The sequence below is a fragment of the Desmodus rotundus genome, chromosome 2 (assembly GCF_022682495.2).
Source record: "Desmodus rotundus isolate HL8 chromosome 2, HLdesRot8A.1, whole genome shotgun sequence".
Lineage (NCBI taxonomy): Eukaryota > Metazoa > Chordata > Mammalia > Chiroptera > Phyllostomidae > Desmodus > Desmodus rotundus.
Genome location: NC_071388.1, coordinates 113,873,105 through 113,899,113, shown reverse-complemented (window position 1 = coordinate 113,899,113; position 26,009 = coordinate 113,873,105).

Below are 26,009 nucleotides of genomic sequence, written 5' to 3'. Positions count from 1 at the left end.
CATTTAACGCCACTGACTCTTTGTTAATTTTCTTTCTGGAAGATCTATCCATTGAAGTCAATGAGGTGTTAATTTCCCCAAATATGACTGTATTTCTGTTGACCTCTCTCTCCCTTTATGTCCATTGAAATTTGCTTCATGTATTTAGGTGTTCCTATGTTGGGTGCATAAATGTTTACTAGGATTATATCCTCTTGTTGGATTTTCCCTTTATCATTATGTAGTGTCTTTCTTTATCTCTTACCATAGCCTTGGTTTTAAAGTATATTTTGTTCGATATAAGTAGTGCTATCCCAGCTTTTCTTCCTTTTGTATTTGCACAAAATATAATTTTCCAAACCTTTACTTTGTCTGTGTATATCTTTCTATCTGAGATGGGCCTCTTGGAGGCAGTATATGAATGGGTCTTGTTTTCCTATCCATTCAGCTACCCTGTGTCTTTTAGTTGGAACATTTAAGCCATTTACATTTAGGGTGATTATTGATAGATACATATTTAGTGCTGTTTTACTATTTGACTATTTTCCTCTTTTTTCTCTCTCTTTCTCTCTCTCTCTTCTTCGTCTTAAAGCAAGCACTTTAACATTTGTTACATTACTAGTTTGGTGTTAACAAACTCCTTTAGCTTTTTTTTTTTTTTTCCTGGGAAGTTCTTTATTTCTCCTTTGTTTGTCAATGATAGCTTTTCTGGGTAAAGTAGTCTTGGTTGTAGGTCCTTGCTTTTCATTACCTTGAGTGTTTCATGCCACTCACTTCTGTCCTAACGTTTTTGCTGAGAAATCAGATGACAATCTAATTTGTGCTCCCTTGTAGGTAACTACCTTCTTTTCTCTTGCAGCTTTTAGGATTCACTCCTTGTTTTTAAGCCTTGTCATTTTAATTATGATGTGCCTCAGTGTAGGCCACTTCAGGTCCAACTTGTTTGGGACTCCCTGAGCTTTCTGGGCGTGTGTGTCTATTTCCTTCATAGATTAGGGACATTTTCAGTCATTATTTCTTCAAACAATTTCTCATCCTTTTGTTTGATCTATTCTTCTTCTGGTATCCCCATGGTGCAGATGTTGTTCCACTTAATTTTGTCCAAAATGTTACTTAAGCTTTTCAGTTTTTAGTTCTTTTTTTCTTTATCCTGCCCTGCCTGGGTGTTTTCTTCTATCTTGTCTACAAAATCACTGATTCAATCCTCTTTTTTGTGTAGCCTACTGTTTATTCCTTCTATTGTATTAGTTATTTCAGATATTTCATTCTTTATTTCTGACTGGTCTTATTCTATGTTTTCTAAGTCTTTTTTCATGCTAACTATCCTTGTAATCATTACTCTAAACTCTTTATCTGATAAATTTCTTGCCTCCATTTCATGTAGTCTTCTTCTGGAGAATTGTCTTGTTCTTGCATTTGATGTGTTTCTTTGTCTTCACATTTTGGCTGCTTTTTTGTATTTTCTGCCTTACTAGTTAAACTAGTCAGTGATATAGCCTTAAGCTGTAATTAGCATCTCAACTTAAACATCATAGGGTGGGGTTGAGTAATTTCTGATGGTGGGGTTATTGCTTCCTCACAGGCTGATGCCATTTGGAGAGGACTGCTCTATATGAGAAAGATGCCTCCTGCAGTATGGAGAATGACTCAGCACAGGGATACTGATGTGTCTCTCCCCAGAGCCATGAACCCCAACCTCTCCTCAAGCAATTTTAATACACTCTGCTCTCCCTCTCCCATAGCCCAAGGTGAGGGACTTCAAACAAAATTTTGCATGTTGTCCCTTTAAGAGGCTCTCTGCATGTCCAGCCATCTCACCCTGGCAGACAGAAACCCTGCTACTGTTTACAGCTGGATATTACCTGGGTTCCTTTCCCTGCTCTGGTGCTTTAGGCTGGGGAACCCAGCTTGAAGTTACACCCCACATTTCTCAGGGGGACCACTCCAGCTTCTGAAATATCCCTCTGGTACTTCAGCTCCTGCCCATGGGAACCTAGCAAGCCCTCTTGTACCTTCTCCACACTCCCTACCAGTATCGCTCTAGTGAAGTGGTTTCTTCTGTCTGTCCGTGGTTATGAGGTTTCTCTCCAGCTAATGTTCAGTTACTTTTTCAGGATGATTTTTCCAGAATTTAGTTGTAATTCCAGATTGGTCGTGGGAGGAGGTTAGTGTAGCTTCCAGTTATTCCTCCGCCATCTTGGATTCTCATCTATATTCTAAGTTTTGCCTCAAGCCCACTGAGTCAAAGATTCCAGACATGAGTTTTAATTAGTTACTACTAGTGTCAATTAGTTTGCTGTGTAACAAATTGCACTTAGCTGCTTATAACAATAAATTTTATGGAAGGAAGATAGCAGTGAAATAGGTGGGAACTGAGTACACTTGTTTGAGCACCCAACTGGGACTCTTAGCTGTCCTTCTGAAGAACAAAATGAGACACCAACAGACACTGAGCTGATACGCAGTTTGGAAGCCAAGGTGAGGAGGGGATGTTTCAAAATATGTGGTAAGGGGGTGTCATAGGCAGATGGGGAAAATCCCCAATGTGGAGCCTTAGCCATGGTTTCCACGCAGACAACATTGGACTTCGGAGGAAAGCTGGTCTGTGATAGTAGGCTAGCAGCTCCCTCTCCTTCAGGGAGAGCAAGGCACAGACCAGGGAAAGCTCAGAGAGTCTTAACTGTGCAAAACCACTGCGGTGGAAACCAAAGACACGAGCACACACACAGTACACCCAAATTGGGGCAGTGGTAGCCAGCCATCTGGGACAGTGCCAGAGAGTGGTTGAGAACCTAGTTGCACCTGGAGCTGGGAGAAGAGGACCATTACTGGTTACGTCTGAGATAGACTCTGGACTTACCTCATGGATTGATCAAAGGGGTGTGTAGCAAGGTGGTTTATACATACACAAAGACACAAAGTGGAGAGTGCAGATCACACAGCACTCTGAGGGTGTGGGCTAGAAACTGGGCAACTGTGATTATTGCAGCCCAAAATGAGCCCACTTCCAAGCAGAACCACCACAAAGTAAAAATGGACCCCAAACCCCATTGCTTTTAGAAGCACGGAGGATCTGCAAAACCAGCCAGGCACATTTAGCAACAACCAGTAAGTGGTGCTCTTTTTCCTTTTTTTCCATTTCCATTTTTTTTTTTTTAAATTCAAGAGTAACACAATATCCTGGAGCTGGGAGAAAATGAATGACAGATTCAGAAATAAGTGAGAAGACAAAAACCAACACCTGAAATGAAGTTCACCTTACCCTTCATTGCAACTTGCATTTTTTTTTTAATTTAATTTATTTTACTTCTTTTCATTTATATACTTTATTGTTATTTGTTTGTTTTTTCTGTTTGTTTTGTTGTGGCTTGTTTTTCTCCCTGTCATATTGTATCTTTTCTTCTTTTGCTTCACTCATATTCCAAATAACTCACTAATCTTGGTCTTTTACTTTTCATTATTTTTATTTAGATTATATTTTTAGCATATTATTGTTATTCTAAAGACCATGCAGCACCCCTCCCTGGTCTTAATTCATTTTACCATCTTTGTGAGCTTTATTACTGTTATGATAAACTTATTTGCTTTCACACTATGCTGATTTCCTATCGCCTCCTCTCACTATTGCTCCTCCATAACCTCTAACCTCTCATAAGTGCTCCTCTTCCTCAAATCAACACACATTCTTCTCCCCCTCTGATAAAAATCTTGTTTTGCTTCCTCCTTATATAAACAGTGGCTAGTTAGGCAAAAGACCACAGTTATTGCTGTATTGTTCTAACAGAATTCATAGTTGTTCACTATTTGTTGGTTCTTTAAACCTCAAAGAAAACTCTCCCACTGTCTTATTCCATTTCATCTTCCCCTTGCCCCTGATCAGTGGAGTGTGGAAAATTATTTCATTTTTTGTATTTGTTTTGTTTCCCCCCTCTCCCAACCTGGGCTTTACTTCTTACTCTTATTAGTTTGTATCCTCCATCCTCTTAAAATCATTTACTATATGGTAGACATCTCATATTCAATTTTTTCTTTAGTACAATATTCTTATTCCCATTCCAACTTTATTAAAATTCTTTCAGCTGTCATTCTTAATGACCTAATGTGTTTTTTCTCTAATATTGCCCCTGTTGGTACAATAACTTTTAAACTGTACCTCAGACCTCATACTATACCTTTCCTTTTTCTTACCCCATTGTTTCCATTGCCCATACGTGTCTTACTTACATTTAAAATTTTGTTCTCTCCCTGTCTCTGCCTCAGTTCTATCCATACTCTCATCAATTATCTTCCTTCTTACCATTCAATAATATTTTCCCCTTTTTTGATCATCTTGTATTCCCTTTGTAATATCTTTTAATATCCGTAATCTCTCATCACATTTATCAATATCTGCTGAAGTGCAGCTGAGATTGCTGATGTGATAGGGAGGTCCCATTTACTGGCATGGGTTCAGTTGCCTAGTAGTACTGCTTTGTTAACCAACACCTATACAACAACACACATGATAAGCTAAGAGTTGTGAATAGTGGTGAACCCATTAGAGGGGAACCCCACTAACATTGTAGCCACCAGAAAGTAAAGCCCAAGTAGAACAAGAGAATCCACACAAACAAAAGAAAGGGCAACTCTAGAATATCCAGACAAGGAAATCAAAGAGACTGTACCACCCAGTCACACAGAACTCCTACCACAGAAGACCACTGCATGAAGACAGCTGACAAAGTAGAATATCCTGGGTCACAGGAAAAAAAATCAGAACTCTTAAAAAAAAATCATTAACTCTTTTCAGAACAGAGTACTGAGAAAAATAATTTTATAAAGAGAAATCTCTAGACATCTATGGAGAGTCCTCATTACATATTTAGCTGTGCAACATTTAGCACAAACATGTGAGGCTACTTGAGGCCAGAACAAGATCCAACTGAATAGATATGAGGAAAAAACTATCTCATGTGGTCCAGGACCAGAAACACTGCCAGTTTCCACAAGTTAAACTAGAAACTCTCATGAGTCCTAGGTCACTGGGCAGAGCACATGTTTTATCTCAGTCATGGTAGTACTTACCCTTACAATGAGCCCTGCTTTAGTCCCACTAAATCATAAAACAAGGTCTGAAAGAGCCAATTGTTTTCAAGTACATTGAGTGCACCTCAGGACAAATCTCAAGATTTTTATTAACACAAAAATATTGGGTATTCAAGAAGCAAAAATTCACACTCTCTGGCACCCAATCAAAGGTTATTAATCATGCATCAAAGCAAGAAGATATGATCCACAGTCAAGAAAAAAGTAATCAACTGCCAAAAATACAGAATTGACACAGATACCAAGTTTAACCAACACTGACATTTTAAAAAGTTACTATAATTGTGTTCCATATATTCATAAAGTTAAGCAGATCAATAAACCACAAGCTCAGAAACATGAAGAAAACTGCACTACAACCAAATAGATTTTAAACAAAAAAGACAAGCTATATAAAGAACAAAGGTAGGATAACAGACAATTTCTGTTAACAACCCTGCAAGCATATGGTATTTGTCTTTCACCACTTAGCTTATTTCACTTAGCATAATGCTCTCCAGTTCCATCCACGCTGTTGCAAAGGGTAGAAACTCCTTCTTTCTTTCTGCTGCATAGTATTTCATTGTTTAAATGTACCATAATATTTTGATCCACTCATTTAACTGTACTTGAACAATCAAAAAAGAGAGAGAAAATTAAACCTGCAAGCGAATGTTAGTGGATCACCATCTTTTAAGTTCTGAAAGAAAATACTGTTAACCCAGAATTCTATAATCAGTGATGTCTTTAAAAAGTAAAGAGAGAATAATGACTTTCTCTAACACATGAAAACTGAAAAAAAATCATGACTCTCAGACCTTAACTGTATAAAAAAGAGTTCCTGAATATATAGGGTCCAGTAGAAGTAAGGCCTGCTTCAGTGTGGTTGGTAGGGTAATATGGATGTAATAATTTATAGTTTTAATTTGAACATTTAACCTAAAATATCACATGGTGTGCTTGAGTGTGATATTGTTATGTTACAGAATTACATGCTTCTGATTTTGTAATAAAAGATTTTGTAATACAAAGGGGAGTTGTTTGTGCCAGACCCTATATTTTCGGCAGATAGAAAAATAAAACCAAATTGAAATCTGAATCTACATAAAAAAGTGAAAAGGACCAGAAACAGTGTCTACCTATGTTATAAATGACACAGTGGCTTCTGTCTTGCTCTCTTAAATCACTTGCCCTGAAGAATTCAGTTCATGTAGTCCATGTAGCCCATGTGGATGAACTGTAATCTCCTACCAACAGTCAAATGAGCAAATTATATTGAAATCAGATCTTCTAGTCTTAGCCAAACCTTCAGATGATTACATTCCTGGTCAACATCATTACTGCAACATCATGTGAGTTCCTGAGTTACTACATACCAAAATTCCTGTCCTATAGAAATTGTGAGATAACACATTTGTTGTTCTAAGAAAAGTAAAAGTAAAAACCAGAAATAAAACAAACATACAAAGAGAACACAAATTCACATATACTTTGTTTCAACATTTCACTTTTACAGATGTATTTACAGAAATGCTGGTGTTTGTTTGAAACTATATATGTATATATATGTATGTATATATATAATTGTTTACTTCAGTATTGTCTACAAGAGCAAAACACTGGAATTAACTGAAATAAGGATTAAATAAATTATGTTGATTCCCAAAAACAAATTATGATGTTAACAAAGAAAGTAGAAAGCAAATGAGAATACAAGAAGGTTATGGATCTGACAGATATGAAGATGATCAAATCAAGTATTAAATGTTAGGGATAAAGTAAGTATACCAGATACAGATGACAGGCTCTTCTGCATTTCTTAATTACCATGCCACCTTTTCCTACATAGATCATTGCAAAAGCTACATAGCTTATTTCTCTACTTTTATTTATCCTTCCCCTTAGAGTCATTATCAACCAAACTTCCTTTTAAAATCGAGGTTGAAGAACATCATTCCTCTGTTTAAACCCCATAATGACTCAACTTTTCATCTGCTCCTGTTGTTTTTCTTGCCTTCTCTGCAGCTTTACTCCTCTCACACATGCCTTGGCTCATCTCATCTTTGCCTTAACACTCTCCTTGTTGTTGCTCACACATGCTAGGCTAGGCTCTTTCTTCACAGCCACACAACTGCCTTCCCCATCTGCAAGTATCTGTTTAGATAAGTTTTTCTAAGACAGACCAACCTTGACAACTGCCCTCCTTTCTATCACTCAGAATTTACAGTCTCCATTATCCTGCTTTACATATTTTTTCTTTCATAGATTCACAAAGAAAGAATGTGATTTATTTACTTATGTATTTATTTATTCTTAATGATGTATCTCATGTTCATTGAATAATGTCTGGCAAATAGAAGATAGCCCAATGCATATTTTTATATGAATAAATAAATTATTGAGTTTCAGTGTGATTAAAGGACTGCACAGTGATATATTCATTCACATTGGAAATTTCAAATTCCAATTAATTCAGTTAATAATTTTTGGATTTTTATGGTGGTTTTCTAATTATTTATTCCAAAATCATTTTTCAAAAGAATGTTATAAAAGAGTAATTAGTAATCATCAATGAAGGTATTAAAGTGTAATACAATTGTAAATTTTAATTCAATTTCAATTTTATTACACAACTTTAATATAATCAAAATGTTAGCATAATCAAAATTGTTCTTAAAATACATTTTAAATAGAGTTAAATCGTGATTAGAAGTTATAAATTTTAAAAGAACAAAATGTATTTATTTAGTATTCAAAATAATCAACTTCAAATGTTGCTTTGGATTTTAGACCGTGTGACTGAAACCGATCTATTTAACATGGTCCTAAAATGAATGCAGTTTCACACAACTATTCACAACCCTTTTGGTGTGATTCTGGAGGAATTGGGAAGTTGTGGAAAGGAAGTGGAATAGTGACCTCTCAAAAGTCTACTTATGAAGAGTGTCCTACAAGGAGGTTTCATCTTGAGAAAGGTGGAGTGTGATCTATAAACAACCTCAGAGATCAAAGTAAGTAAAGATTTTGAGGAGAGCATGTATTCTCTTATTTATGCTTCCGAACAGAAACTGCCTATACTCATACGTGTCCTATGTAGGGTAATGAGGCAAAAAGTAAAAAATTTATTTTACTATTTGCTAACATTAGTATTATTTGCAGAGAATCAAGGACTTCCAATAGATCTTTCTAACAGAATGTGACACAAACACACATATATGCACGTGTGCACCCACTCATCACACAGTCTCATTCCAAGTTTCTTAGTCATACACTAGACCATTATGTCAGTGCAGGAGTGATAATGCCTAGAGGGGTGATGAAAGTATCCATTAAACATAATGGTAACTTAAGCAGGAGATGGTGGCATTAAATCCATATTGTGATACCCAGTGGATGAAAACAGTAACATCTGATGAGGTACCACTATGTTACATAAAACAATGGTGGTAACTATGAGAGATATGGTACTTTCCAAGTGTACATTACCCAGTTCATGTTCAGGTGAAGAAAATAGAAAACATAGCAATCCTCACCAGAATCATGTTTAAAAGTTATGATGTTTACAGGAGAAGGGAGCTTTGCTTAAGGGTAGCTTTGTTTGTTTGGGTTGTTTTTTTCCTCTCTTTTTTATTGTTGTTCAAGTACAGTTATCTCCATTCCCCCCCCTCCCCGACTCCCACCCATCCCAGTCATCCTTACCTCTCACGCTCAATCCTAATACCCTTTGGCTTTGTCCATGTGACCTTTATACATGTTCCTTGATGACCTTTTCCCTTTTTTCCCCCATTATTCCCCTCCACTTTCCCCTCAGGATACTGTCAATTTGTTCTTAATTTCAATGTCTCTAGTTGTATTTTGCTTGCTTGTTTGTTTTGTTGACTAGGTTCCAATAATAGGTAAGATCATATGGTATTTGTCTTTTACCACCTGGTTTATTTCATTTAGCATAATGCTCTCCAGTTCCATCTATGCTGTTGTGCAGGTAGGAGAACCTTCTTTCTTCCTGTTGTGTGGTATTCCATTGTGTAAATGTACCACCTATTTTTTTTCTTCTGAATATTTTTTATTGTTGTTCAAGTACCATTGTCTCTATTTCCCCCTCCATCACAGCTATTCCTACTTTCCACTCTTGACACTACCCCCATTTGGTTTTGTTCAGGTGTCCTTTATACATATCACTGAAACCCCTTCTCTCTTCCCCCCCCATTATACCCTCCCAACTCCCATCTGCTCACCTATAAGTAGAATCTAATCAACAAAACAAACAAGTAAGAAAAATATAACCAGCAACATTGAAATTAAGAACAAACTGACTATACCACCATTTCTTGATTCACTCATTTACTGATGGGCACCTAGGTTGCTTCCAGCACTTGGCTAATATGAATTGTGTTGCTATGAACAATTAGGGTGGATAGGTTCTTTTGAATTAGTACTTCAGGATTCTTAGGGTATAATCACTACAGTGGAATTTCTAGGTCAAAAGGAAGTTCCATTTTTAGTTTTTTGAAGAAATTCCATATTGTTTTCCACAGTGCCTGCACCAGTCTGAATTCCATCCAATAGTGTACTAGACTTCTCTTTTCTCCACAACCTCTCTAGCACTAATTGTTTGTTGATTTGTTTATGATGGCCATTCTGACCATTGTGACATGTATCTCATTGTGGTTTTAATTTGCATCTCTCTGATGGCTAGTGACGCTGAGAATCTTTTCATATGTCTCTGGACCCTCTGTATGTCCTCCTTGGAGAAGTGTCTATTCAAATTCTTTGTTCATTTTTTAATTGGGTCGTTTGTCTGGAGGGGAGTTGTGTGAATTCTTTATATATTTTAGAGATCAAACCCTTCTCTGAATTATCATTTGGAAATATATTTTTTCCCATATGGTTGTTTCCTTTATCATTTTGGTGATGTTTTCTTTAATCGGCAGAGAGGTGCTTTTTATTTTCATGAACTCACATTTGTTTATTTTTTCCTATATGTCATTTTCTCTAGGGGACATATCGGTGAAAATATTGCTGTGTGGAATATCTGAGGTATTCTTCCTTTGTTCTCCTCTAGGACTGTTATGGTATCACTACTTATATTTAAGTGTTTTATCCATGTTGAGTTTATTTTTGTGTATGGTTGTGTAAGTTGGTGGTCAAGTTTATTTTTATTTTTTACTTTATTTTTGCATGTAGCTGTCCAGATCTCCCACCATTTGTTAAAGAGGCCACTTTTATCCCATTTTATGTCCCTGCCCCCTTGGTCAAATATTAATTGACCATAGTGACTTGGGTTTATTTCTGGGCTCTCTGTTCTGTTCCATTGATTTATGTGTCTATTCTTATGTCAATACCAGACACATTTGATTACCATGACTTTGTATATAGTTTTATATCATATGGTGATCTTTCCTGCTTTATTCTTCTCTCTCAAATTTGCTAAGGCTGTTCATGGTCATTTATGGTTCTATATAAATTTCTGAAGTGTTTGTTTTATATCTGTGAAATATGTCATTGGTATTTTAATAGGGATTGTGTTGCATTCATAAATTGCTTTGAGTAGTATGGGCATTTTGATGTTAATTCTTCCAATCCATGAACAAGGTACATGCTTCCAATTATTTGTGTCTTCCTTAATTTCTTTCTTCAGTCTTGTATAGTTTTCTGAGTACAAGTCTTTTACCTCTATGGTTTCAGTTTATTTTTAGATACTTTATTTTTCTTGTTGCTATATCAAATAGGATTTTTTCCCCGATTTCTGTTTCTGATATTTCATTGTTGGTGTACAAGAATGCCTTTGATTTCTGAATATTGACTTTATATCCCATTGCTTTGCCAGATTCACTTATTAGGTCAAGTAGTTTTTTGGTGGAGTCTATAGGGTTTTCTATATACACTATCAGGTCATCAGCACATGATGACAGTTTTACTTCCTATTTTCCAATTTACTTCCTTTTATTTCTTTTTCTTCTCTGATTGCTGTGGCCAGGACTTCCAATACTATACTAAATAGAAGTGGTGAAAGCAGACATCCTTGTTTTATTTGTGATCTCAGTGGCAAAGCTTTTAAGTTCTGTTTGTTGAGTACGATGTTGGCTGTAGATTTTCCATATATGGCCTTCATAACGGTGAGGTGTGCTCCCTCTACTCCCACTTTGCTGAGTGTTTTTATCATAAATCGGTGCTATACCTTATCAAATGCTTCCTGTGCATCTATTGATACAATCATGTGATTTTGTCTTTCCTTTTGTTTATGTGATGCATTACATTTATTGATTTGTGAATATTGTACCATCCTCGCATCCCTGGGATGAATCCTATTTTATCATGGTCTATGATCTTTTGATATATTGCTGGATGTGGTTTACTAATATTTTCTTGAAGATTTTAACATCTATGCTCATCAGCAATATTAGCCTGTAGTTTTAGCCTGTATTTGTGTGTGTGTGTGTGTGTGTGTGTGTGTGTCTGCCTGGTTTGGGGATTAGGATGACACTAACCTCATAAAAAGAGTTTGGGAGTCCTCTCTCTTTTTGGATTTTTTTGAATAGTCTGAGAAGGATAGGAGTTAGCTTTTCCTCAAATGCTTTGTAAAATTCTCCTGTGAAACCAATCAGTCCAGACCTTTTGTGTGACAGGAGTTTTTTGATTACTGCTTCTATTTCACCAGCTGTTATTGGTCTGTTTAGGCTTTCTGCTTCTTCTTTATTGTTTTGGAAGATTATATTTTTATCCCAATTTGTCCATTTCACATAGGTTTTCAAATTTCTTACATATAGTTGTTCATAGCAATTTCCAGCAATCCTTTGTATTTCTGTGGTATCAGTTGTAATTTGTCCTATTTTATCTCTGATTTCATTTTTGGGTCCTTTCCTATTTTTCTTGATGAGTCTGGTTAAGGGATTGTCAATTTTGTTTGTCTTTTCATTGAACCAGCTCCTAGATTTATTGATCCTTTCAATTGTTCTTTTAGTCTTTATGTATTTAATTCTACTTTGATCTTGATTATTTCCTTCCTTCTACTCACTCTGGTATTTGTTTGTTGTTGTTCCTCCAGTTCTTGTAGATGTAGGGTTAGGTCGTTTATTTGAAATGTTTCAATCTTTTGTAGTTAAGACTGTATTGCTGTGAACTTCCCTGTCAAGATTGGCTTCGCTGTGTCCCATAGGTTTTAGACTGATGTATGTTTATTTTCATTTGTTTCCAGATGCTTTTTGATTTCTTCCTTGATTTCATTATTAACATATTCATTGTTTAATAGCATGCTATTCATTTTCCATGAGTTCGGATGTTTTTGAATTTTTTCCTTGAGATTGATTTCCAGTTTTAAGTCCTTGTCGTCTGAGAAGATGGTTGGTATGATTTCAGCTTTCTTGAATTTGTTGAGGCTTGTTTTGTGCCCTATCATGTAGTCAATCTTTGAAAGTCTTCCATGTATATAAATGAGAAGAATGTGTATCTTGCTTCTTTGGGATGAAAGGTTATATATATATATATCACTTAAGTCCATTTGATCTAATCTGTCATTCAGTTCCACAGTATCATTGATATTTTGTTTGGAAGATCTATCCATTTTTCACAGTTGGGTGTTAAAATCCCCTACTATTATTGTTTTGCTGTCTATATCATTCTTGTCATCTCCAAGATTTCATTTATATATTTGAATGTGAATATGTTGGGTGCATATATGTTTACAATATTTATGTCTTCTTAATGGATTCTTCCCTTAAGAAGAATGAAGTGTCCTTCTGTGTCTCCTTATGGCCTTTGTTTTGAAAGCTATTATGTATGATATAAGTAATGCTACCCTGGCATTTTTTTTCCTACACATTTGCTTATAGTATTTTTTTCCAACCCTTCACTTTCAGTCTTTGTAGGTCTTTAGTTCTGAGATGGCTCTTGTAGGCATTATATGCAAAGGCCATGTTTTCTTATCCATTCAGCTACCCTATGTATTTTGATTAGAGTATTTAATCCATTTACACTTAAGGTTGTTAGTGACAGGTACTTATTCATTGCCATTTTACTCCCTTTCTACTTGTGTTCCTCTCCCTCTCACACTTTTCTTCGTCTTCTTCTTTTAAACATATTTTATTGATAATGCCATTACAGTTGTCCCATTATTTCCCCACTTCATTCCCCTGTGCCCTGCACCACCCTTCCCATCATCATTTTCCCACCCTTAGTTCATGTCCATGGGTCATATATATAACTTATTTGCCCTCTCCATTTCCCATACTATTCTTAACCTCCCCCTGTCTATTTTGTACCTACAATTTATTCTTCTTATTTTCTATCTTTCCACCATTCTCTCCCCTCCATTTCCCCAGTGATTACCTTCCATGTAATCTCTATTTCTGTGAATCTTTCCTTTTCTACTTGTTTGCTTAGTTCATTTCTGTCTTTGTTTTTTTTAGGTTCATTTATTGATAATTGTGAGTATGATGTCATTTTACTGTTCATATTTTTGATCTTTTTCTTTTTCTTAGATGAGTCCCTTTAATATTTCATATAATAAGACCTTGGTGATGATGAACTCCTTTAACTTGACCTTATCTGGGAAGTACTTTATCTGCCTTTCCATTTAAATGATAGCTTTGCTGGATAGAGTAATCTTGGATGTAGGCACTTGCCTTTAATGACTTCAAATACTTATTTCTTGCCCCTTCTTACATGCATGGTTTCTTTTGAGAAATCACCAGAGTCTTATAAGAAGTCCTTTGTAGGTAACTGTCTTCTTTTCTCTTGCTATTTTTAAGATTCTCTCCTTATATTTAATCTTGGATAATGTAATTATAATGTGCCTTGGTGTATGCTTCATGGGTCCAAATTCTTTAGGACTCTCTGAGCTTCCTGTACTTCCTGGAAGTCCATTTCCTTTGTCAGATTGGGGAAGTTCTCCTTCATTATGTTTTCAAATAAGTTTTTAATTTCTTGCTCTTCCTCTTCCCCTCTGCCACCCCTATGATTCAGATGATGGAACATATAAAGTTATCCCAGTGGTTCCTAAGGCTCTCTCATTTTTTTGAATTCTTATTTCTTCATTCTGTTCCAGTTGAATATTTATTTCTACCTTGTGCTCTAAACTGTTGATTTGAGTCCTGGTTTTATTCCCTTCACTGTTGGTTCCCTGTACATTTTCCTTTATTTCACCTTTCATCGCCTTCACTTTTTCTTCTATTTTGCAACCATATTCAACTGTTTCTGTTAGCATCCTGATTACCAGTGTTTTGAAGTGTGCATCTGATAGCTTGGCTATCTCTTCATCACTCAGTTGTATTTTGTCTGGAGCTTTGATGTATTCTTTCATTTGGGCCTTACTTTTTTATCTGGCACACCTGTTACATACAAGGTGCAGAACCCTAGGTATTTACCTGGGCATGGCTACCCTTGTCACTCATTGTGGCACTGTATGTGGGTGAAGGGTTTGAGAGGGAACAGTGCTGCTTGCTCAGCCCTTGGTCAGTTTTCAGTCAGTTCCTCCTTTACCCCCAAGTAATTTGGGCCCTTCTGGTGCTGATTCTCAGGGCAGCGGTGGTTTTCTGTACATTCTAAGACCTTGTGGTTCTCTCCAATGAACTCTCCTGTGAAGCTGGGAGTTTCTCCTGCTGTCTCAACCCCCACAGGTTTTTTCAGTCAGAGGTTTTGAGGCTTTATTTCCCCTCACTGGACCCTGGGTTATGCGATCTTTCTTGCTCCTTACTTATTCTTCCTGGTTTATCCACACAAATATGTGGGAACCCTTGCTCTGCCAGCCACTGTCTTACCTGGTTTGTCAGCTGCCGCTTGCTCACCTAAGTCCCCCTGCCACTGCCTTGCTGGGAGTCCTCCACCCCAGCTGCCCTAATCTGTCCCTCCTAACAATCTGGGTGAATATATATTCTTTAACTCTTTGGTTGTCAGACTTCAATACAGGTCAATTTTCTGGCAGTTCCAATTATTTTTTGTTTTTAAATTTTTTGTTGTCCTTCTTTTGGTTGTGCAAGGAGGTGTATCTACCTATGCCTCCATCTTGGCTGGAAGTCTGCCTTACTCTTCTGAAGCAGTCCCTTTAGCATATCTTATAGTGCTGGTTTGGTATTGGAGGAGTATTCTTTTAGCCTTCTTTTGTCTAGGAAGCTCGTTGTTTTTGCCTTCCATTTTAATTGAGAACCTTGCTGGGAGAGTGGTCTTGGTTGCAGGCTTTTTGCTTTTCATTACTTGGAATTTCTTGCCATTCTTTTATGGCTTGTAGTGTTTCTGTTGAGAATTCATCTGCCATCCTTATCAGGGCTCCCTTGCATGTTACTGGCAGTTTCTCTCTTGCTGCCTTTAAAATTCCCTCTTTGTCTTTGAATTTTGCCATTTTAATTATGATATGTCTTGGAGTGGGGCCTCTTTGGGTTCCTCTTAATTGGGACCCTCTCTGCTTCCTGAACTTGTGTGGCTTTTTCATCAAATTAGGGGAGTTTTCCATCATTACTTTTTTCAAATAGATTTTCGATCTCTTACTACTTTTCTTCTCCTTCTGGTGTCCTATTATACAGATAATATTATTTTTCACCTTGTCCTGAAGTTCATTTAACCCCTCTCATTCTTTTTGAGTCTTTTTTTTTCCTTTTCTTGATTTTCTGTGTGGTTTTTTTTTTTCTACCTTGTACTCAGGCTCATTGATTCAATTCTCTGATTCATCTCTCCTGTGTTTGATTCCTTCTACTGTGTTCTTAAATTGTATTCCTTTTTTAAGTCTTTAATTTTTTTTATTATTGTTCAGCTACTGTTGTCTCCATTTCCCCCCACACTTCCCCACCTTGTCCATCCCCACCTCCCACCCTTGATCCCACTGACCCTTGTTTTTTTTTTTCCATGTGTCCTTTATAATTGTATTCTTCATTTCCTCTGGGTCCTTGCTGATAGTTTCTATGTCCTTTTTCATGGTGATATAGTTTGGAGTAAGTTCCTCACAGTTTTCCTGTAGTTTTTGGTGATTGGCACTGAGCTCATTGAGCTTCCTTATAACGATTGTTTTGAACTCAGTATCTGATAGTTTACTTGCCTCTATTTTATTTAATACTTTTTCTGAGGATTCCTGCTTTACTTTGGATTGGGGTTATTTCTTTGTCTTCCCATTATTTGTGAGATTCTTCTGGTTTGCTTCTGTTTCTTAAATTGATCTGTTTTGACTCCCTGAGTTTGTGGTGTAAACTTCTATGGTAGGAGACCTGTGAGATTCAGTGGTACAGTCTCCTTTATCTCCTAAACCTGATTCTCTTCAGATTCTCTTTATGCTATTTATGTTGGTTCCCTGGTTGTAATTGGGTTTTGATTGTTGTTGGGTTATTGGTGGGTCCTTCCCTCTAGCAGGTTGACTGTGGGTCAGTCTACCCACCATATCTTTTGTGCTGCCAGAACAAAACTGCAAAGCCCAGAAAAGAAACCCACACCTGCAAAAATAGTTCCCTCCTCTGCAATCCCACTATCAACAGCAAGTGAAACAATATTAATAAGGGTGTAAAGAGATTAAGAGTATTATAAGAAAGGATAGTGAATATGAGATGACCTACTGAAGGAAAAATGACTTTGAGAGGGTAGAGTGAGGAGCACTAGTAAGAGTTCAGAGTTGGAGCAATGCGACGAGAGAAAGCAAAATTTACATCATAAATTAAAAAGGGAATGAAAAATGTGGAATGAATTATGAGAAGGGTAGTGTATAGTATTAGGTGTAAACAGAAAATAAAATTAAATTAAGTGAGAGAAGGAAAGAAAATGGAAAGAAAAATAAATAAATAAATAAATAATAAATTATAGGAGCCAAATTGGAGAGATAAATCCACCACAGCATTATCAACAAAAAATGAGCAAAAATTAATATAGATAGTATGGGAATAAGAGGGAATAAATAAATAAATAAAAGCTAAAGAGATGTTTAGAGTAATAGGAAGTGATTCTGAAATGATAAAGGGAGATGAATACTAAGAGTGAGGGAAAAAATCCAGGCTATCACAGGGAAAAATTAAAATCTGAGACAAAAGGAAAATTGTAAATTATAAAAGGAGAACAAACAAGAATAGATGAGCAGGGTGAGAGAGAAGTAGGAAAAAAAGGGAACAGGCTAAGACAGAGCAAAATTAAAAATTTGAGACAAAAAAGAGTAGGAGAAGGGACCAGCAAAATTTGATATTTGAAATATAAAATTAGTGAAGATCTAGAGATAAAATTGAAAAAAAATGTAACAATGACTATCCTGCCCACAACCAACTAGCAAAGATTGCTAAAGATGGAGAGATATCTCAGGTATTTTAAGAGCAGTGGAAAAAGGATGTGAGATGAGCATTGACAAGAAAACTGGTTTTGTGTGTCTGAATGAGGGAGAAATATTACAAGTGTAGAATGGAAACAAGTTGTAGCAAGAAAGAAAACAGAATTTAAAATTAAAATAATGAGAAGAAATAAGGTAAAATGAAGTAAGAGAAGGGTGGGACAAAATATGTGAATAGAAATAAACTATAGTATAAAATCTAGTGATTTAATATGCACAGACTTGCTGGACAAGAAATGAACATTAAAAAGTTATGCAGGAAAGAAAATATCACAAGTCATGGAGAAGACCATGGTAGATTTCATTTCAGTAGCCTCTAGTATTTACCACTGTTTCTTTTTTTCTCTTTCTGGATCCACCTCTGGGGATGTCAGATGTTGATCTTATCTGACTTTATGAAGTCTGTTCAAGAATTCCAGAGATCTACTGTCTGTGGCTGTCTCCTTCAGTGGTTAATCTAATCACTGCATGCAGCAGTAGGTTTAAGCAGTATAGTGTCAGGCAGAATCCCTCCTGGGATTGGGGCTTTTGTTTCTTCTCGGCTGCTGCTGCTGCTGGGAGGGGAGAGGTCTGCCTGAGTAATGATGGCTGCTGCCTTACGTGGGTTGACTCAGCACCAGGATCCCGGAGGCTACTCTTTAATTTCTCTCCCCAAAGCCTCCTCCAGTCTCTCCCAAAGCAACTCTATTCTGCTCTCCCTTTGCCAGGGATCTACTGTCTGTGGCTGTCTCCTTTGGTTGTTAATCTAGTCACTCTGAACTCAGCAGTCAGGCTAAGTACCATAGGGCCAGGGCAGAGTCCCTCCTGGGGTCAGGGCTATGGTTTCCCCTCAAGTTACTGCACCTCAGGGGAGTGGTCTGCCTGAGCATGATGTCTGCTGTTGTGTGGGAGATGATTCAGCAACAGGATCCCAGTTCTCTCTCTCAGTTCTCTCCCAAAAGCTTCCATCCCCAGTCTCTCCTCAAGCATCTCCAAGCCTACCCTGGCCTTTGCAGGAGCCCAGGGTAAGTGCCTGCAAATGAAAATTTTGTATACTGGACCTTTAAAAGACTCTTTGTGTCTCCAGAGGTCCATCACTGGCAGAGAGCAACCCTGCCACTTTTCACCACTGGTTGTTATATGTGTACTTTTTTTGCTCTGGTGCTCTAAGATGGGACTCCTAACTTAGGGTTTAGATCCCATTCTTCTCAGGGGGATTCAACTGGCTGCTTAATTATCCCTCTAGCACTGCTGCCTATGGGTGCCCAGCCAGCCCTCTTGAGTCTCTACCACACTCCTTACCAGACAGGTTGTGATTCTTCTGTCTGTCTGAGGTTATAAAGATTCCCTCTTTTTAATGTATGTATGTATGTATGTATGTATTGTTGTTCCCTCTTGCTATTGCTCAGTTGTTTGTTCTGGGTGATTTCTCCAAAATTTAGTTGTAATTCCAGATTGGTCCTGGGAGGAAGTTAGTGTGACTTCCATTCACTCCTCCACCATCTTCTCATCTCCTGCCTATGCTTTCTTCTAGGATTTTTATGGTTTCATGATTTGCATTTAAGTATATTATACATTTTGAGTTTATTTTTGTTTATGGTGTAAGGAGGTGATTTAATTTCTTTTTCTTGAGTGTATCTGTCCAATTTTTCCAACAGCATTTATTGAATAGACTTTCTTCAGCCCAATGTATGTTCTTCCTTGCTTTGTCAAGTATTAATTGACAATAAAGGTGTGGATTTTTTCCTGAGCTCTCTATTCTCTTCCATTATTTTATGTATGTTTTTATACCAGTAGCATCATGTTTTGATTACCATGGCCTCATAGTATATTTTGATATGAGGTTGAATGATATCTCCAGCTTTGTGATTTTTCAAGATTGCTGAGGCTATTCAGGATCTTTTTTGGTTCCATATACATTGTTGGAATATTTGTTCTAGTTCTCTAAGATATGCCATTGGTATTTTAATAAGAATGACATTGAATCTATAGATTGTTTTGAGCAGTATGGACATTTTTAATAATGTTAATTTTTCTAATCCATGGACAGAGTATATATATTTCCATTTATTTGTATATTCCTCAATTTATTTCTTCATAATCCTGTTATTTTACAAGTTTAGGTCTTTCATTTTCTTGGTTAAATTTATTACTAAGAACCTTACTATTCTGGGGGGACAATTGTAATGGAATTTTTTAAAAAATATCTCTGTGATAATTCATTATTGGTGCATAATAATACCACAGATTTCTAAATATTAATTTTGTGTCCTGATACTCTACGAAATGCATTTATCAGTTCCAGTAGATTTTTGGTGGAGTCTTTAGGACTTTCTATATACTGTAGCAGGCCATCTGCAACTAATGTCAGTTTTAGTGCCTTTTTAAAATTTGGATGACTTTTTGGATAACAATTTAAATTTTTTTCTTCTTGTCTTATTGCTGTGGTTAGACTTCCAGCCACAGCAATAAGAGTGGTGAAAGCAGACATCCATGTCTTGATTCTGATCTTATGGAAAATGTTGGCTGTGCATTTGTCATATATGGTCTATACTATATTGATGTATATTCCCTCTATTCCCTCTTTGCTGAGAGTTTTTATGAAAAATCAGTGCTGTATTTAATCAAATGTTTTTTTCTATATCGATTGATACAATTATGTGATTTTTATCCTTTCTTATGTGATGTATCATTGATTTGCAAATATTGTACTACCTATGAATCCTTAGAATGAACCCACTTGATCTTGGTGTATGATATTTTAATGCTTTGCTGGATATGGTTTGCTAATATTTTGTTGAGGATTGTACCTGCTATGTTCATTGTGGATATTGGCCTATAATTTTCTTTGCAATGTCTTTGTTTGGTTTTGGAATTAAAACAATGCTGGTTTCATAAAATTATCTTTGTTGTCTTCTTTCTTTTTGAAATTTTTGGAATAGTTTGAAAAAAGATAGGTGCTATTTCTCCTTTAAATATTTGGCATCATTCACCTGTGAAGTCATCCAGTCAAAAACTTTTGTTTGATGGGAGGTGTTTTTTTTTTTAATTACTCCTTTATATCATTAGTTGTAATTGGTCTATTCAGATTTCCTGATTCTTCTTGATTTAGTTTTGAAAGATTGCATGTTTCTTGGGCTTTATCTGTTTTGCCCAATATGTCCAAATTTTGGCATACAGTTTGTTGCTTGAAATATTTTCTTACAATATTTTGTATTTCTGTGGTGTCAGTTGTTACATCCTCTCTTTCATTTTTGATTTTATTTATTTGGGTTCTCTCTCTCTCTCTCATTGAGTCCAGTTATAATTTCATCAATCTTTTTTCTTTTTTTTGTCTTTTCAAAGTACCAACTTTTGGTTTCATTGATTTTTTTGTATTTTTTGGGACTCTATGTTATTTATTTGTGTTCTAATATGTATTATTTCCTCTGTTCCATTTACTCTGGTCTTTGTCATTCTTTTCCTAGTTATTTTAAGTGTAGGGCTAGATTGTTTATTTGAGAATTTTTTTGATTTTTTTTATTGTTGTTCAACTATAGTTGTTTCCATTTTCCTGCCACCATTTTCCCCTGCCTGCCCCACCCACGCCTGCCTCCCACTCTCAATCCTACCCCCCTTTGGCTTTGTCCATGTTTGCTTTTTGTGGTGTGGGGAACTGTTCCAAGCATGGGAAATGTGGCTCAACCCCTACTCAGAAAAGCCAGTGGGGAGCAAGTTTAGTGGGCAGGACCCACGTCCATTGATAGGTTCTCCCGTGGGAAAACAGGTCTGCATTGTACATAGGCTGCTATGAGACTTGCTCTTGCTAAAACTCCCTCACCCTGAATTGAGGCAGCAAATGTTTACTGAGTATCTTTAACTTCCTAAAGTCTGTGCTAAACCACCCAAGTATGGAGTGTGACCAGTTTCCCCCTTGAGCTGTAACATCCTTGTCTTTGAAGTAATTAACAGTATTCTGTCCTTTGCTGTCCTTAAAAGGTATCACCTGTGGTGAACCTGTGCATAGTAAATGAGGACCATCCTCGTGTAATGTGCCCAGAAAAGCAATAAAAGCCTGTCCAGGTGGGGGTCGGCTCTCTCTCTCTCTCTTGGGCTCTCTCTAGCCCTCTCGCCCTCTCTCACTTAGAGAGTGGCCATGCCATCCCTTTTTCTCCACAGGATTTCTGTAGTCCATGTGTATTTGTATATTGCAGCCACAACACAGGATCCTGCGGGCCGGGATCCACGTCATTGTGGTAGGCCTGTAATGCTATGAATGTTCCTTTTAGGACTGTTCTTGCTGTACCGCATAGTTTTTGGGTTGTTTCTTGTTCATCTTCACTTGTCTCACAGTAATTTTTGACTTCTTCTTTGATCCAATTTTTAACTAATTCATTATTTAGTAAAATGTTTAACCTCCATGTATTTGAGTATCTTATTTAGTTTTTGGAAGATAATTGATTTCTAATTTCATACCATTATAGTCAGAGAAGATGCTTAAAATAACATCTATCTTCTTAAATTTATTGACTTATTTTGAGTCCTCATATATGGTCTACCTTACAGAATGTTTCTTGTGCACTTGAAGAGAATGTATATTTTACTGTTTTCATATGAAATATTTTGTAAACATCAGTTAAATCCATCTGTTCTGCTGTGTTTAAGGTTGCTGTTGCCTTAAATTTTTGCCTCTCAGATCTATCCATTAATGTCCATTGGGTCTTAAAATCCTCTACTCTGTGTGAATTACTGACAATCTCTCCCTTAATGTCCATCAAGATTTTCTTCATATTTTAGGTACTGCTATGTTGGGTACATTTGTATTTCCAAGGAATATGTCCTCTTGTTGGGTTGATCCCTTTAATGTTATGGTATGTCTTTCTTTGCCTATTTTTATAGACTTTGTTTTGGAGTTTATTTTGCCTGATATAAGTATTTCTACCCTAGTTTTTAAAAAAGTTTTTAGGAGGTATCTTTTCTTATCCTTCACTTTACATCTGTTTGTATCTATTTTTCTGAGGTTGGTGTCTTGTAGACAGCATATACATGGGTCATGTTTTCTTATCTATTCAGTTATCTTATGTATTTTGGTTGTAGCATTTAATCCATTTTCATTTAAAGTTATTGATAGATAATTATGTATTGACATTTTATTCTTTATACCTGTGTTCCTCTTCCTCTCTTTAAAAAAAAAAAAAACTTTCTTCTTCTTAATGATGGTCTTTTAACAATTTTTGAAATACTGATTTGTTGGTATGAGACTTCTTTAGCTCTTTATTGGTCTGGAACACTCTCTATTTCACTCTCAAATCACTTTGAATATTTCATACCAATCCCTTCTGTCCTTAAGTGTTTCTATGAGAACTCGGCTAATAGTCTTATGTGAGCTCTCTTGCAGATAGCTAACTGTCTTTTTCTTGCTGTTCTTAAGATTCTCTCTTTATCATTAAACTTTGGCCTTTTAATTATGATGTGTTTTTATGTGGATTTCCTTTTGATCATTTTGATTTCAAATCTGTGTGTTTCCTGGACTTGTATGGTTTTTACTTTGTCAAGTTAGGGAGGTTTTTAGCCATTATTTCTTCAATTAGGTTCTTGATCCCTTGCTTACTTACTTCTCCTTATGGTACTCCTGTAATGTGGATGTGTTACTCTTGATGCTGCTCCTGATATCACTTAGACTTTCCTCATTTAAAAAAAATAAAAATCTGTCTTATTTTTGTTGCTCTGCTTGGGTGTTTTCTGTTATCTTGTCCTCTAAATATCTGATTTAATTATCTGCTTCATCTAGCCTGCTGCTGATTCCTTCTAGTATATCCTTTATTTCAGAAATTGTATTCTTCATTTCTGACTTTCTTTTTTATGGCATCAATGTCCTTTTTCTTGTGTACTACCTCTGTGTTTAAGTTCTGACTGAGATCATTCATTCTTTCTTTAAGATCCTTGACCATCCTAATAAACATTGTTTTAAACTATTCATCTGATTTCACAGTTGATTTCATTTCATATAATCCCTTTTCGGGGAATTTCCCTTGGTCTGCCTTTTTTTTTTTTGGATTCGGATTTAAAAAACAATTTTATTGTTATTCAATTACAGTGGTTTGCCTTTTCTCCCCATTACTCCATCCCACTCCAGCTGAACCTCCCTCCCTCCCCCACCTCCAAACTCCCCCTTGATTCTGTGCATGTGTCCTTTATAGTAGTTCCTGTAATACCCTCTCCTCACTGTCCACTCCCCACTCCAAATTGACTATAGTTAGATAGTTCTTAACTTCAATGTCTGGTTACATTTTGTTTCCTTTTTTCTTCTATTGATTATATTCCAGTTAAGGTGAGATCATATGGTATTTGTCCCTCACCATCAGGCTTGTTTCACTTAACATAATGCTCTCCAGATCCATCCATGCTGTTGCAAAGGGTAAAAGCTCCTTCTTCCTCTCTGCTGTGTAGAATTCCATTGTGTAAATATACCATAGTTTTTGGATACACTCGTTTGATGATGGACACTTAGGTTGCTTAGAGTGCTTGGCTATTGTAAATTGTGCTGCTATGAACATTGGGGTGCAAAGGTTCTTTTGGATGGGTGTTTCAGGGTTCTTAGGGTATAATCCCAGCGGCAGAATTGCTGGGTCAAAGGGCAGTTCCGTTTTTAGTTTTCTGAGGAAATTCCATACTGTTTTCCACAGTGGCCTCACCAGTCTGCATTCCCACCAACAGTGCACTAGGGTTCCCTTTTCTCCACATCCTCTCCAACATTTGCTTGTTGATTTGTTTATGTTGGCCACTCTGACTGGTATGAGGTGGTACCTCATTGTGGTTTTAATTTGCATCTCTCTGATGGCTAGTGATGCTGAGCATCTTTTCATATGTCTCCGGGCCCTCTGTATGTCTTCCTTGGAGAAGTGTCTGTTCAAGTCCTTTGCCCATTTTTAATTGGGTTGTTTGTCTTCTTGGAGTGGAGTCATGTGAGTTCTTTATATATTCTGGAGATCAGGTCCTTGTCTTAGGTATCATTGGTAAATATGTTTTCGCATACAGTTGGTTCTCTTTGTATTTTAATGCTGTTTTCTGAAGCCATGCAGAAGCTTTATATTTTGATGAGATCCCATTTGTTTATTCTTTCCTTTATGTCCCTTGCTTTAGGGGACGTGTCTGTGAGGATGTTGCTGTGTGGAATGTTTGAGATTTTCCAGCCAATGTTTTCCTCAGGACTTTTATGGTGTTACGACTTATATTTAAGTCTTTTATCCATCTTGAGTTTATTTTTGTGTATGGCCTAAGTTGGTGATCAAGTTTCATTTTTTTGCACGCAGGTGTCCAGATCTCCCAACACCATCTGTTGAAGAGGCTGTTTTTGCTCCATTTTATGCTCCTACCTCCTTTGTCAAATATTAATTGACCATAAAGACTTGGGTTTATTTCTTGGCTCTCTGTTCTGTTCCATTGGTCTATGTGCCTGTTTTTATGCCAGTACCAGGATGTTTTGATTACAGTGGCCTTGTAATACAGTTTGATATCAGATATTGTGATCCCTCCTGCTTTGTTCTTCTTTCTCAAAATTGCTGCAGCTATTCGGGATACTTTATGATTCTATATGAATTTCTGAAATGTTTGTTCTATATCTATGAAATATGTCATGGGTACTCTAATAGGGATTGCATTGAATCTATAAATTGCTTTGGGTAATATGGCCTTTTTGATAATGTTAATTCTTCCAATCCATGAGCATGGTACATGCTTCCATTTGTTTTTGTCTTCCTTAATTTCTTTCCTCAGTGTTGTGTAGTTTTCTGAGTACAGGTGTTTTACCTCCTCGGTTAGGTTTATTCCTAGGTACTTTATTTTACTTGTTGCTATATCAAATGGGATATCTTTCCTGATTTCTGTTTCTGCAGTTTCATTGTTGGTATACAGGAATGCCTTTGATTTCTGAGTTTTAACTAGGTGTCCTGCTGTTTTGCCAAATTCATTTATTAGGTCGAGTAGTTTCTTGGTGGTATCTATAGGATTTTCCGTGTATACTATCATGTCATCTGCAGACAGTGACAGTTTCATTTCCTCCTTTCCAATTTGGATGCCTTTTATTGCTTTTTCTTGTCTGATTGCTGTGGCTAGGACTTCCAATACCATGTTGAATAGGAGTGGTGAGAGAGGGCATCCTTTTCTTGTTCCTGACCTTAGTGGGAAAGCTCTAAGTTTTTGTCCATTGAGTATGATGTTGGCTGTAGGTCTCTCATATATGGCCTTTATGATGTTGAGGAATGCTCCCTGTATTCCCACTTTGCTGGGTGTTTTTATCAGAAATGGGTGCTGTATCTTATCAAATGCTTTTCCTGCTAATATTGATATGATCATATGATTTTTGTCTTTGCTGTTGTTCATGTGATGTATTATGTTTATTGATTTGCGAATATTGTACCATCCTTGAATCCCTGGGATGAATCCCACTTGGTCATGCTGTATGATGTTTTTAATATATTTCTGGATGTGTTTTGCCAATATTTTGTTGAGAATTATAGCGTCTACAATCATCAGAGATATTGGCGTGAAGTTTTCTTTCTCTGTTGTGTCTTTAACTGGTTTTGGAATTAGGATGATGCTGGCTTCATAAAAAGAGTTTGGAAGTCTTCCATCAGTTTAGATTTTTTCGAATAGTCTGTGAAGGAAAGGGGTTAGCTCTTCCTTAAATGCTTTGTAGAATTCTCCTGTGAAACCATCTGGT